We start from the raw sequence: 13,107 nt of genomic DNA, 5'->3' as shown, positions 1-13,107 counted from the left end.
TATCCCCGCCTGGTCTCCTTTTTGGTGGGCAGATGAGATTGGCTCCTTTCCCACCCTTGTATTAAAAGCCAAGAATCTCGTTTTTTATGTTGCCAATAAGTTAAACTACGGTGCACAGGTATTGGCAGTAGTATCATCTGCCTCGTTAACTCTTAGGATGATTACAAATGATTAACCATACATCCCCGTCAATTCCTTGATTAAGGTAGCCACTGTGTTAGTTCTATAAAAAGCTAAACTATTACAATGGCCTCTACGTGAATCATCAGGAACAACACATCAACAGGCTCCAAACATCACACAACGCTGCTGCCAGGTTAGTGTTAGGACTGCCTAGATTCTATGCTATATCTCCTGGAATCCGGAAGCTTTACTGGCTACCTGTGCGAAGGCGTGTAAAATGTAAAGCTCTGTGTGTTGCTCATAAAGCTCTACACAACACGGGTCCTGAATTTCTGAGACACATTTTCCAGTGGCATGTTCTCAACAAACCCCTTCGCTCTCTGGAATCTAATACTCTTATAATCACCAGAGGTAGGAAGTCTAACTGGGGTGGGAAAAGGTGCGTTACTGGTACTATAACACTCTGGAACAGTCTCCCGCCTCATATCAGGGCCATCCCTTCCTTGCTTTGGTCCAGGAAAAAAAGTTAAATATGGCTTTTTCACAACTAGGATCTTTGTTCAATAGAGCATACTGATTTTAAGTTCTGGTTCAGCTAGCGCCAAGACACTCCAGTATATTCGTGAGCTGTATAAATTGCAATAACATAACTCCACATGTTTATATACACAAGGAGTGGTCAAGGCTCCCTAGTATGCTTCACACATGCTGGCAGTAGAAAGAATAGGAAAGCAGGTAATGTTAGCCAGGCAGCAATGAAGACATTCTCTCGTGCAGCTTTGGAAGAATCACCAGATCTGCTGTTCCTGAGAGCAGGCAGTGATACTGACATCCACTGGAATAAGTTCCGAGTTTAACATGACCTCAAAATGTATTTTATACATTTAATTGATAGGTACTATATTTTCAAATTAAAAATGAATCATACACAGGGAAGAGGTGTTTTGGTGACAAGGCCGTGAAATTCTGGTGCTCAGTTTCTACTTAAAACAGTCAAAAACATCCTTTTGCTCCAAACATGCACATCTCAAACAAAGCATGCTACACATCCAAGTTAAAGAAGCAGGGCTGTAAAGAATCGAATAAAGTTCACATTCTCTGTGTCCAGTTTAACAGTGCTACAGAGCATGAAGGCGGCACACATTTGAGGCGACACCAGTTAACGATCCAACTGGCCTCATGGTTTCATTGTATCAACATTAATAAATTAAATGATTCAGTGGTGGGGAAAGCAGTGGTGAAAAAACAATTCAAAACTGCTCTAACTGATCAGTCCATGCTCGTATATTACTTGCTGTTCTGTGATCACCACATTATGCCACACTAGATTCATGCTGCAAAGAAACACTAGCTGCTCAATTTGCATGCCGTTTGAAATAACATATATTCACATACAGACATACACAGTTTCCTCCAGAAATTGAAATATTAGGATTATGGTGAATGCATGAGAATCTACAGCACTACACTAATTGCTATAAACAGATACTTACAGATTAAGTAACCTTTCCATCCATAGCACGAGGCAGTAGACAAATGCTCTGGCTAGGAAGCAGATGATTGGACAAGTCTCTAAAACTGCCTGGTCAGCCAATGCTGGCTGTCGGGCTACATTGTCCACAAAGTAATACTTGGTAAAATGGGTGGAGATGACCAGGTGGCCATTCCGGTGAGCTAGCGGGATGTTCCCTAAGAAAGCCATGGCTGTCCTTTTCCTATGGATGGAGTGTGCCTTCGGGCATACAAAAAACTCTCTCAGAACTTTGTAATTACCAAGTTTGGATGAACTGGACTATCTCTAGACCTTCCTTGTAGGTGGGTTTTGCAAAGGTTACAAATAACTGGCCCCAGATTTGCCAAACAGCTGGGTCCTGTCAGTGAGGTACTATAGTCTGACCAAGGGGAAAAATGTGATACCACCTTGGGCAAAAACATAGGATAAGTCCTAAGCACAACCCGGTTTTGTGAACCTGAATGAGCAGTTCTTGCAAAGGCAGAGGCTGAGGTTCGCTAATGCATCTGAGAGAAGTCATGGCTATTAAGCATGCTCTCTTCCATGAAAGGAACTGCAAAAATTGGAAGCATGGCTCCATGAGCCTTGTTAATACTAGATTATGGTTCTACATGCAGGCAGGCAGTATTTGAGGAGGTTTCACCCTCTTAAGACCTACAATGAAGGCCTTGACCCTAAGGTTTTAAAGTTAAAGTTTGCATGCAAGCAGCTAGGTCTAGGCGAAGCAGGACTTTCACAGATCTAATGGCCAACAATGCCCTGGGGATTAGACTTTAGGGGGTCTAGGATTTTTGGAAATGCAGGAGTTATGTTATGTTAAAATAAAAATTCTTAAGCGCACTAACACCGATTGGTTTCTTGGCGCCGTCAGTGATGGAGGGAATGGCCAGGGAAGCAAACGACCGAGATTTAAAGGAATGCTTGCTGGAAAAGCCAGGTCTTTAAGGCTTTTCTAAATGACAGAAGATCGGGGCAGAGTCGGATCTCCAGGGGGAAGGTGTTCCACAGCCGTGGGGCCAGTGATCCGAATCTGCATCCGCCCGCACGTTTGCGCTTAAAAGATGGTATCTGAAGGAAACCTTGATTGGTCGAGCGCAGATTCCTAACCGGGGCATACTTTATGATAAGTCTCTCAATGAATTTGGGACATTTGAAGTGTAGGGCTTTAAAAATCATGCAGCCAGCCTTGAAAATACTGCGCTGAGCCACAGGGAGCCAGTGGAGTTTTGTCAGGAGTGGGGTGGCAGGTTGCCATCTAGACTGATTTAAGATCAGTCTGGCTGTGTGGTTCTGCACCATCTGCAGGCGTTTCAGAAGGTACAGAGGCAGGCCCAGATACATCGAATTCGCGTAGTCTAAGTGGGAGATCACAGTGGCGATCACCACCTGTGTCAAAGCCTCCCGGGTGAGAAGACGGCGGACCTTCCGAATTTTCCTGAGTTGGAAAAAGCCCTTAGAGACTACCTGACCTACTTGTGCTTTGAGTGATAGGTCACTGTTCACAATGACTCCCAGTGTCTTTGCAGAGAAAGAGGGAATTGGTGCTTGGCCCATTTCTGACGGCCAGTAATGCGGGCCCCAATATTTAGGAGTGGACAAATCATTTTCAGAACCGTTTTCAGAAACGCAGAGCCATGATAAAAACCAACTCTGGTGCCATGAAACTAGGGCCCTGAAAGGGGATGACCTTAACCCTAGATATTGGTTCGCAGAACGGGGAGGACGGGTGGGGCGGTAAGGAATCTAATACTAACTACTGTTTCTTCCAGATATATCGTTACCGAAGGTAAGTAACTTGTTCATCTGAAAGAAACAGGTTAGCATTAGATTCCTTACCTTAGAATAGATACCCCAGCAATACCAACCCCGGTGGAGGGTCTGCGAACCAATATTCACACCAGAAAGTCCTGGAGGATGGAGCAGCCAAAGAAGCCATCCCTCTGGACTGGACTGTCCAGGCAGTAGTGTCTTGCAAACATGTGCTGCGAGGCCCAAGTAGCTGCCTGACAAATGTCCTGCAAGGGGACTCCCCGGCCCAGGGCAGTAGTAGCCGCCGTGGCCCAAGTGGAATGGGCCCTCAGTCCAACAGGAGGTTCCTTCTTAGCCAAGGAGTAGCATGCCTTGATACACAACACGACCCACCGAGAGATGGTCCGCTTGTGTACCGCCCGTCCCTTCTCAGCGCCCACGTAACCAACAAAGAGTTGGTCATCCACCCGGAACTGGCGTGTGTGGTCCAGATAAAACCGGAGTGCACGTTTTGGGTCCAGACGGTGGAGCTGCTCTTTCTCCTTTGAGGGATGCGGAGGTGGAAAGAAGGTGGGCGAGGTGATGGACTGCCCGATGTGGAAGGCTGTGACAACCTTGGGCAGGAAAGAGGGTCTTGTCCGCAACACAACCTTGTCCGGATGGACAGAAAGGAAAGGAGGTTTGGAAGAAAGAACCTGGAGCTCACTCACTCTCTTGGTAGAGGTGATGGTAACCAGAAAAGCAGTCTTCAGAGTAAGAAGGCGAAGAGGACAGTTATGAACAAGGTTCAAGTCCCACTGGGGCATCACAAATGGAACAGGGGGGGGGGAGAACATGTGTGTGATGCCCTTCAAAAACCTATTTACAATTGGGGACTTGAACAAAGATTGCTGATCAAGTAGCCTTAAAAAGGCAGAAAGGGCAGAAAGGTAGCTCTTGAGAGTGCCCAGAGCAGAGCCCTGCTGGGCAAGAGAAAGAAGGAAGAGAAGAACCTCAGAAAGAGGGGCAGAGAGAGGATTCACAGTCTTTGATGTGCACCATGCCACAAATCTGTTCCACCTGCAGGCGTATACCGACTTTGTGGAGGGACGCCTGGCTGCCAGAATCACAGTACAGACTTCAGGAGGCAAGTCAAATGGCCTCAACTGTCGCCGCTCAATCTCCAAGCATGTAGGTGGAGACTGGACAGGTTTAGGTGGAAGACCGTCCCCTGCTGCTGCGACAGAAGGTCCTCCTGAAGAGGCAGACGAACTGGGGGACCGACAGACATACTGAGTAGCTCGGGATACCAGTACCTTCGTGCCCAGTCCGGAGCCACAAGGATAACTTGGGCCCGGTCGCGCTTGATCTTCTTCCGCACTCTGGGCAGAAGTGTTATAGGAGGAAAGGCGTACAACAGACCGCAACTCTACTAGTGACGAAAAGCGTCTCCGAGCGAGTGCCGCCTTGGAAATTCCAACGCGCAGAACTGATGACATTGCACGTTCTCTTCTGTGGCGAATAGATCTAACCAAGGCTCTCCCCACTGCAGAAAAAGGCCTTGCGCCACATCCGAGTTCAGACGCCATTCGTAATCCATCATGCACCGCCGGCTGAGTTCGTCCGACCTGGCGTTCAGAGAACCTGCCAGGTGTTGAACCACCAGGGTCACGCCCTGATGTTCCAGCCACTGCCAGAGGCGCAGAGCCTCCTGGCAGAGGGTCCACGACCCCACCCCGCCCTGTTTGTTAGAATACCACATGGTGGTGGTGTTGTCCGTGAACACATGCACTACGCTTCCCGGGACAGAGGGGAGGAATGCCTTCAGTGCTAGACGAATCGCCCTTAGCTCCAGAAGGTTGATATGGAGCCGGGACTCCGCCGGAGACCAGAGGCCACTGATCTCCGCCTCTCCCATGTGGCCTCCCCAACCTAGGAGGGACGCGTCCGTCACAATTACGTGCTCCGGTTGGGGTAAGGAGAGGGACCTGCTGCTGACCCAATCGCGGTCCTTGAGCCACCACTGCAGCTGTCTCGCAGTGCCCTCCAGATCAGGACATGGTCGGACAGGTTCCCCTGATGCTGGGCCCACTGAAACTTCAGGTACCAATGCAGAGCCCGCATCCGCCACCGGGCGTGATGCACCAGAAGGATGCAGGAGGCCATCAGCCCCAGAAGCAGCAGCGTCAACCTGACCGAGACTGGGGATAAAGGCTGAAAGATTGGAATCAGAGTCTGAATATCCCGAACCCGCTGCTCGGGAGGATAAACCCGAAACTGCGCTGAGTCGAGAACCGCTCCGATGAAGAGGAGCTTCTGAGAGGGGCACAGGTGTGACTTCGGCACATGGATGGAAAACCCCAGCTGGTGCATGAGGTCTGCCGTTGTCTGGAGGTGGCTGACGACTGTCTGGGGAGAGCCCGCCTTCAACAACCAGTCGTCGAGGTAGGGGTAGACTGAAACCCCTAACCTGCGCAGATGAGCTGTGGCCACCGCTATCACCTTCGTGAACACCTGTGGGGTGCTGGTAAGACCGAAGGGGAGCACTGTAAACTGAAAGTGCTCGTGGCCTACCGTGAACCGCAGGTAGCGCCGGTGGGCCGGCAGGACGGGAATGTGGAAATAAGCGTCCTGCAAGTCAAATACTACCATCTAGTCTCCCGGGTCCAGGGCAGCTAAGACCTGAGCCAGTGTCAGCATCTTGAACTTCTCTTTCCGGAGGAAGCCGTTGACGTTCCATAGGTCCAAGATAGGGCGTAGGCCCCCTTTGCCCTTCTTAGGTACCAGAAAGCAGTGGGAGTAACAACCACACCCTACTTCCAGCCCAGGAACGTGCTCGATGGCCCCCTTGGCCAAGAGGGCTGTAACTTCCTCTTGCATAAGTTGCAAGTGGTCCCCTGACACGCTGTGGTATTGTGGTGGCATGGCTGGAGGGGTCGTCTCGAAGGGGAGGGAATAGCCCCTTCAGACGATTTGCAACACCCACCTGTCCGAAGTGACAGTGCGTCAGTGGAAGTGGTGATGGCGAACCCTGCCCCCCACTGGTGTCACATGGGCCTGAAAGCACGGACTAGGAGGCTTTAGAGGCAGGTGCTGCGGGGGAAGGTGTGGACTGGCCTCGCCATTGTCCCCGACCGCCGCCACAGCGGTTTCCACGCCCGCCACCGCGTTCGATGTTAGTCTGCGGTGCGTGGCTGGCAGCATGTGTGGGAGTGCCACTTCCTTGACCACGAAAGGAGCGAAAGGCACCCGTTTGCTGGCGCGGGCCGAGAGGCCCAAGGACTTGGCCGTAGCCCTGGAGTCCTTAAAGCGCTCAAGCGCATGGTCTGCCTTGTCGCCGAAAAGGCGACGGCCATCGAACGGCATGTCCATAAGAGTGTTCTGGACATCGGCCGAAAAGTTGGCTGACCTCAACCATGCATGGCGACGAATCGCCACCATTGTTGCCATCGCTCTGCCCAGTGAGTCGGTGGTATCCAGCCCACACCGGATAGAGAACCGTGCTGCAAATCGACCCTCCACAAGGGCTTGGGTGAGTTTAGTCTGGACCTCCGCCGGACATTGTGGCAGCACGTCCGCGACCGTGTCCCAGAGAGTGGGTGTAGCGGCCCAAGAGGCACGCGGTGTTAAATGACCACCGTCCCAAACTCAGGGAGAATACTTTCTTACCGTATTGCTCGTACCTCTTGGATTCCCGATCGGGCGGGGCCGGCGGGAATGCGGTCTGGAAGTTGGAGGCCTGGATGACCAGGCTCTCGGGGTTGGGGTGGGTGGACAGGAAACAAGGGCCGCCCAGAGCAGTCTGGCCATGTTCCTATGGGCTGACCCGTAGCGGGCTTGGACCAAGTGCCCAAAAGAACGTCTGACGAGGGCTCATTAAATGGCAGCAGAGGCTCAGCCGAGCTGGACTGCGGTTTAAGGACCTCAGTGAGGAGGTTAGTCCGCACGGCCGCGACGGGGAGTTCCAAGCCCAAGGCCTTGGCCGCCCACGTCAGCACCACACTGTAGGCAGCCCCCTCCTCTTTAGCCACGTTGGAAGGGGAGACAAAACCAGTGTCTGGCGAGGTGTCCAGCCCACTGGCAGTCCCAAGCACACCTGTCCAGTCCTGCTGAGACTGACACTCCCGTGTCAGAGGGTCTTCAGACCCCTCCCAATACCCCTCGTCACCCATCTCCTGATATGCAGGTTCAAAGGATGGGGCCGGTTCGTGGAAGTAAAGGCGCCGGAACCGAATCGAAGGAAGGATCGGGTACGGCGTCGCCGGGGGAGACACGCTAGGGTCCGGCGCCGGTGAGGTCGACAGGCGACGACCCGGATCCGGAACCGGATCCAGTGAGGGCCTGCGGCGCCGTGACCGAAGTCGCAGCGGCGCCGGGGCCGAAGCACCAGACGGCATCGGAGCCGAAGCACCCGACCCGCTAGGCCCCCCAGCCGGGACCGCTGGGCCCGAAGGCGCCACGGAACCCTACGGAGGAGGGAGAGACCGCATGGCCATGAGGTACGGCTCGATCTCCTCTGGTGTCGCATCGCGCCCAGGGACCGGAAGGTAGGGGGCAGGTTGCGACGCCCGCAACTCCGTCAGAGCCGCGCCGGTGGTGTCACCCGAACCCCCGGCCGTGTCGCGCGAGCGTCGGGGTGAGTCGGAAGAGTGATGACGCCTTTCCGACCTCTCATGCCTCTTACCTGAGGATCTTGATCCCGAAGACCGATGCAAACTCTCGGAACTACGAGGACTCCTAAGCCGCGACCGTCCCTCGACCTCTTGTGGGACGGGGACCTTGAACGGCGCGGGCCGACTGCCTGAGCTCAAGCCGCTTGCGGGGCCCTCCCGCCTAGCCTTAGACGTCAGGGCCCGGCAGTCGGAGCAGGTTCGGTCATCGTGGTCGAGGCCTAGACACTGAAGACACCGGTGAAGGGGGTCGGTAACCGACATCAGTCGGCTGCACTTAGAGCAGGGTTTGAACCCGGGCATCCCTACCGGCACCTTCGGAGTCAATCGACTTGAAAAACAGATCAAAAAGAACAAAGTTTCAGTCAAAAAATGACTAAAAGGGTACTACTTCTCCGGATCTGCAGTTAGCTGGCGCGGAAAAAAGAAGAACTGAGGTCAGCGCGCGAGGGCGGCGTCTAAGTACTCCGGCGACGTCATCCTGGCGCAAACGACGCACGCGGAGCCGCAGACGACGCCTACCGACGCGCTGGGGTACTGCTACGCAAAAGTTTCCGGATACAGTCTGACGCCTGGGGATATTCTAAGGTAAGGAATCTAATACTAACCTGTTTCTTTCAGAAAGAGGAACCACCGCAAGAAACACCTACAAAGCCTCACTTAGACACCGTCAACATCAAGTGAAAGAGCGAGAGAGAGAGAGAGAGAGAAAACGGCCCAGACACTGAGAATCAAATCCAGCTCCAACTGCAAGGAACTTTTTGCAATAGTCAACAAATTCAATAATTCAACAGTTGCAACCAACATCATCTCCCCTACACAAGAACTCTGCAACAATCTCTGACTTCTACCCCAAAAGAACCACCAAGATCTACAGCAATCGCCCATCGACCTACCTAGCGTACTAACCTCATCAGACAGCCTACCAAGTGACAGCATGGAACCCTCTATCAATTGAGGACTCTGCAGCAATAATGAAGACAGTCCACTCCGGTGCGCCCACAGACCTTCATCCTAGGAATAGCCATAATCAGTGCTGCTCTCACTTCCATCATCAGCACCTCCCTCAAGACAGACACCTTTTCAGATAGCTGGAAACACACTGAAATCACCGCCCTCCTCCGAAAACCCTTAGCCGACCCCGAAATACCCAGTAACTACAGAACCATATTACTGTTCCCCTTCCCAGCCAAAGTCATGCAAAAGACAATCAAGAGACAACTCTCTGACCACGTAGAATGCCACAAACTCCTAAACGACTCACATTCAGGAATCCGAAACAGCAGCAGCACCAAAACAGCCCTCATCGCTGCCACAGACGGCATACGCACCATCTTCAACAGTGTGACAGACCGCTGCCCTCATCCTCCTTGACCTCCCTTTTGACACCTTCTCCTATCGCACACTCATCGTCAGAATACATGCAATGGGAATACAAGGACCAGCACTCAAATGAACAGCTTCCTTCCTCTCCGGGAGAACACAAGTCAGGCTACATGACTCCTCTGGCTAACATCATCCGATTCAACGGAATCAACATCTCCTACGATGATGGCACCCAGCTAATTTTTCTCTCCTCTCAGATGACACTGTCACCATCAAGACAAACTTTAAACAGTGAAAAACTAGCATGGCCAATTGGATGAAAGAACCGCCTCAAGCTCAACATTGACAAAAATGAAGTGCTGATCTTCTGAAATAAGAGCTCACTTTTGGACTCCACCTGGTGGCCCACCAAACTGAGACCAGATACCCACAACAACCAACCAGGCTAGGAACCTAGAACTCATCATGCATACCAAACCCACCATGAAGTCCCACATCAACGCAGTGACCTCTGCATGCTTCCAAATCACCGGGATGTTATGTAAAATCGTCAAGTGGCTCCCACTGGACACACAACGTACCATCACGCAGGCCATAATCACAAGCTGATTGGACAACAGCAAACAGATTCGTCCGCGACATCCCGCGCCGATCCCACATCAATCCTCAGGGCACCATTGGCTCCCCATCCAAAAGCGCTGCTAGTTCAAACTTCTGAAACACACATTAAACTCACTACACAACACATGATTCGCATACCTCGATCACCAGCTTCCCTCCCACCAACCCACCAGACAACTTCACTAAGGATCAATCTCAATTGCACACACACCACGTATCCACAGAAGCAGAGTTGGACACCAATAATTTTTCTGCCAAGCCGCCACATCCTGGAACAACCTCCCCTCAACACATCTGGGCATCCTCCTCACTTCTTGATTTCCCAGCTTTTCCATTAGTCTTCTTGCAGGACAATCGAGAATGCCTGTACTCATGCCACACTCATCATACACTTACTCTCACCTCCCTAGCGCCTTGATACCCTCACAGGTGACAAGCAGCACTATATAAAATCCCTCTTACATGACATTAGATGATGTGAAACACTTTCTCCCGCGGGATTCGGAAACAGGACAGTGGGAGTGGGATTCTCACTGGTTTGATGTTGGTCGTGACTTGGAAGAGTATTGGCATTGTGTCTTCTGTTGTTGCTGCAGATTCTTCCTCAATTAGGCTTAGGATGGAACTGTTGTTGACGACTTTGGGATATTGAATAGAAGGACCATTGAAGAGATAGAACCCAATGTCTGCACTGAAATCTATAGCCCATGTGATTCTATTGGGAATGATAAAACATCTTGCTTTCCATTAAGCCCACTGCTTTGAGGGTTTCTGCCACCTTCATTCTCTCCATTTCTACATAAGTGTGGTGACCAAAAAGGGTTGGCGCACTGTAAGGAAGGTTCATGATTTTTAATTGAGAACCCAGTTTCTGGAAAGTTAGTCTAAGCCAAGACAACCCACAAAGAAATACACCATTGCAGAGCTGTGTTATGGCCAGATCTACTTCATCTATGTATGCACTGATAGATTGATTTGAGATAGGTTGACCCTCTTGAACAATCTCCATGAACTATTTATCTTCTGCCCTTTGGAAGATCTGCAAACGCAGCCAGAGATTACCACAGCGCTCAATCATATCTGGCTAACAGAGCAGAGTTCTTAAAAGCCACAACTGCAAAGGTACATATTTTTCTTCCTACTACATTCAATATCTTGCTTTCCTTTTCAGGAGGGACTGAAGTCTCTGAAGTTTCGTTCTTATGGCAGAGACTATTACCGAATGTGGTTTGTGATCTGGTCTTGGATAGGATCTTGTTCTGAAGCTTTGTATTTTTTGAGAAGCCGAGGAGTTGCAGCTTTAAGAGTATATGGTGTAAGGAAGTACGAATCCCAGCACCAATGGAAAGGTAGGTCTTGGTGAAGCTCTTGGTGATAGAGTCTCCATTATCGCAGATACTTGGCGCTTGTAAGCTTAGTTTATCAACACCTGACTAGTACATCTTGAAAATTAAGAATGTAATCCATCTAGAGGAGACAACTTAAGATGAGACGCTGCTGGAGTGGTATGGGTGTATGTAGAATAAGAGTTGGTGAAACAAGACAGTTGGTGAAAGAGAATGAGCGAAGGAGATTTGCTTTTCAGTCTTCTTGGGATCAAGTGTCAGTGTCTGGTGAAACTATTGGTCCTGACCCTGGTTCCAACAGTTGAATAGCAGGACCTATTGAAGAAAAGGATCTGAGAGGTAAGTTGTTCCTGAACAAGACCCTTCTGTGGAATTATTAAAGATGGACTAGTCCAATTTTCTCCATCTGGTTGATGGGTGTCAGGAAATTGTAAAATAGAGATTTCTGAATGTCTCAACATCAATCTCCTTGATGTCAAGTGTCTTGACAGTGATCTAGACGATTACATCAATGAAGTCGATCTCCTCAACGTCACACAGTGTGTCTGTGTTAAGTACTTCACGGTCAAAATCTTTGCAGTCATGGTTGCGATGTCGGGCTGGAATCAACATTGACAGTTGGTTTAACAGTACCTGAGGTGCGGTCATTGATGTTGTGGTGCTGTCGTCGTACTCCTCGAAGGCGAGCAAGTCGGTGACGATGCCTGGTGCTATCGAAAGTAGTAAGAATGTCCAGATTGATGGTGACAATGGTTTTTTTGTTTGCTCTCTCTAGCTCTTTATATATGGGACCCTTTAGTGTGGGAGGTTCTGAATTCATAAGGAGCCCCATCCAGGTCTTTTTTTCTCTCTTCTTCCTGATGCAGGTTCTCAAGTTTTTCTCTCAGGCAAATGCCCTCACACAGTCTTTTAGGGATTTCTTTAACTTTTTTTTCACACTCTGAGTCAGAGGCAGGAAGACAGACAATACAGAATGTGGGTCTGATGACGTTTTTTTTCACCCACATGTAGGGCATTTCACGAAAAAGTGAAGGCAATTTGGGAAAATATTCATCAGTTTTGATGAGAAATTGGATGAAGAATGTAGAAAAGCCTCAAAGATGTAGAATTTAGCCAAAATACCTCACTTTTTGTAACAAAAAGTTAAGAAAAAATCTGGGTGACGTAACACAGAGATCCTTCCAGCAGGAGCAGAAAAAAAATTGAGACTGAGGCAAACTGACAGTTCAGTGCATGCTGGGAAGGGAAGGTGCTGGCTACTTAAAGTAACAGTGCATTTCCCTAGCATTCCTTGAACTCTTGACATGACTGGCTCCTTTTTTCTTTAATTTTCCTTTTCTCTGTATGTGCTCAATAGGCGTTTTAGAATTAAAAACGGGGCTGCCTGTTGTGAGTTCAGCAATGTGGTCACATTATAATATTTAGTTGTGATTTTATGATCAAGACAAAAATCAGTAAAAGACAAGCCTTTCATGTTTTTTTAATGGAGGTAACTCTAATTCTATTGACATTGAGGTGGTTACCTCCATCTAAATAGTGACTTGCAATAATTGAAGAAAAAGTGTTCCGGAATGGCAGCAAATGTACGAGAATATTCCATGTTTATGACGGAAATTTTTTTCCTTATACATTTCATTCATTCTTAATTTATTTCTATGCAAGCCTTCAGTATTAATCATTTGATCGAATGGTATTAAAAAGGTACTTAAAAATTCTGCATCACTGTTGTGAATGTAAAGAGAGCAAGCAAGTTGTGTGAAGCACTGCATTGGAAATATGC

At 49.6% G+C, this 13,107-nt stretch overlaps 1 protein-coding gene across 22 annotated transcripts in view; it reads right to left on the bottom strand.

Moving 5' to 3' along the window:
* The window catches only part of GAPVD1 (GTPase activating protein and VPS9 domains 1), a 304,659-nt gene that overhangs the window by 29,880 nt on the left and 261,672 nt on the right, over nucleotides 1-13,107 (bottom strand). The gene's annotated exons all lie outside the window — the stretch shown is intronic.

This window comes from Lissotriton vulgaris, chromosome 5, assembly GCF_964263255.1.
Source record: "Lissotriton vulgaris chromosome 5, aLisVul1.2, whole genome shotgun sequence".
In the NCBI taxonomy this organism is placed as follows: Eukaryota; Metazoa; Chordata; class Amphibia; order Caudata; family Salamandridae; genus Lissotriton; species Lissotriton vulgaris.
The sequence above is the reverse complement of the archived record's forward strand: the minus strand, read 5'-3'. Positions and strand labels throughout refer to the sequence as shown.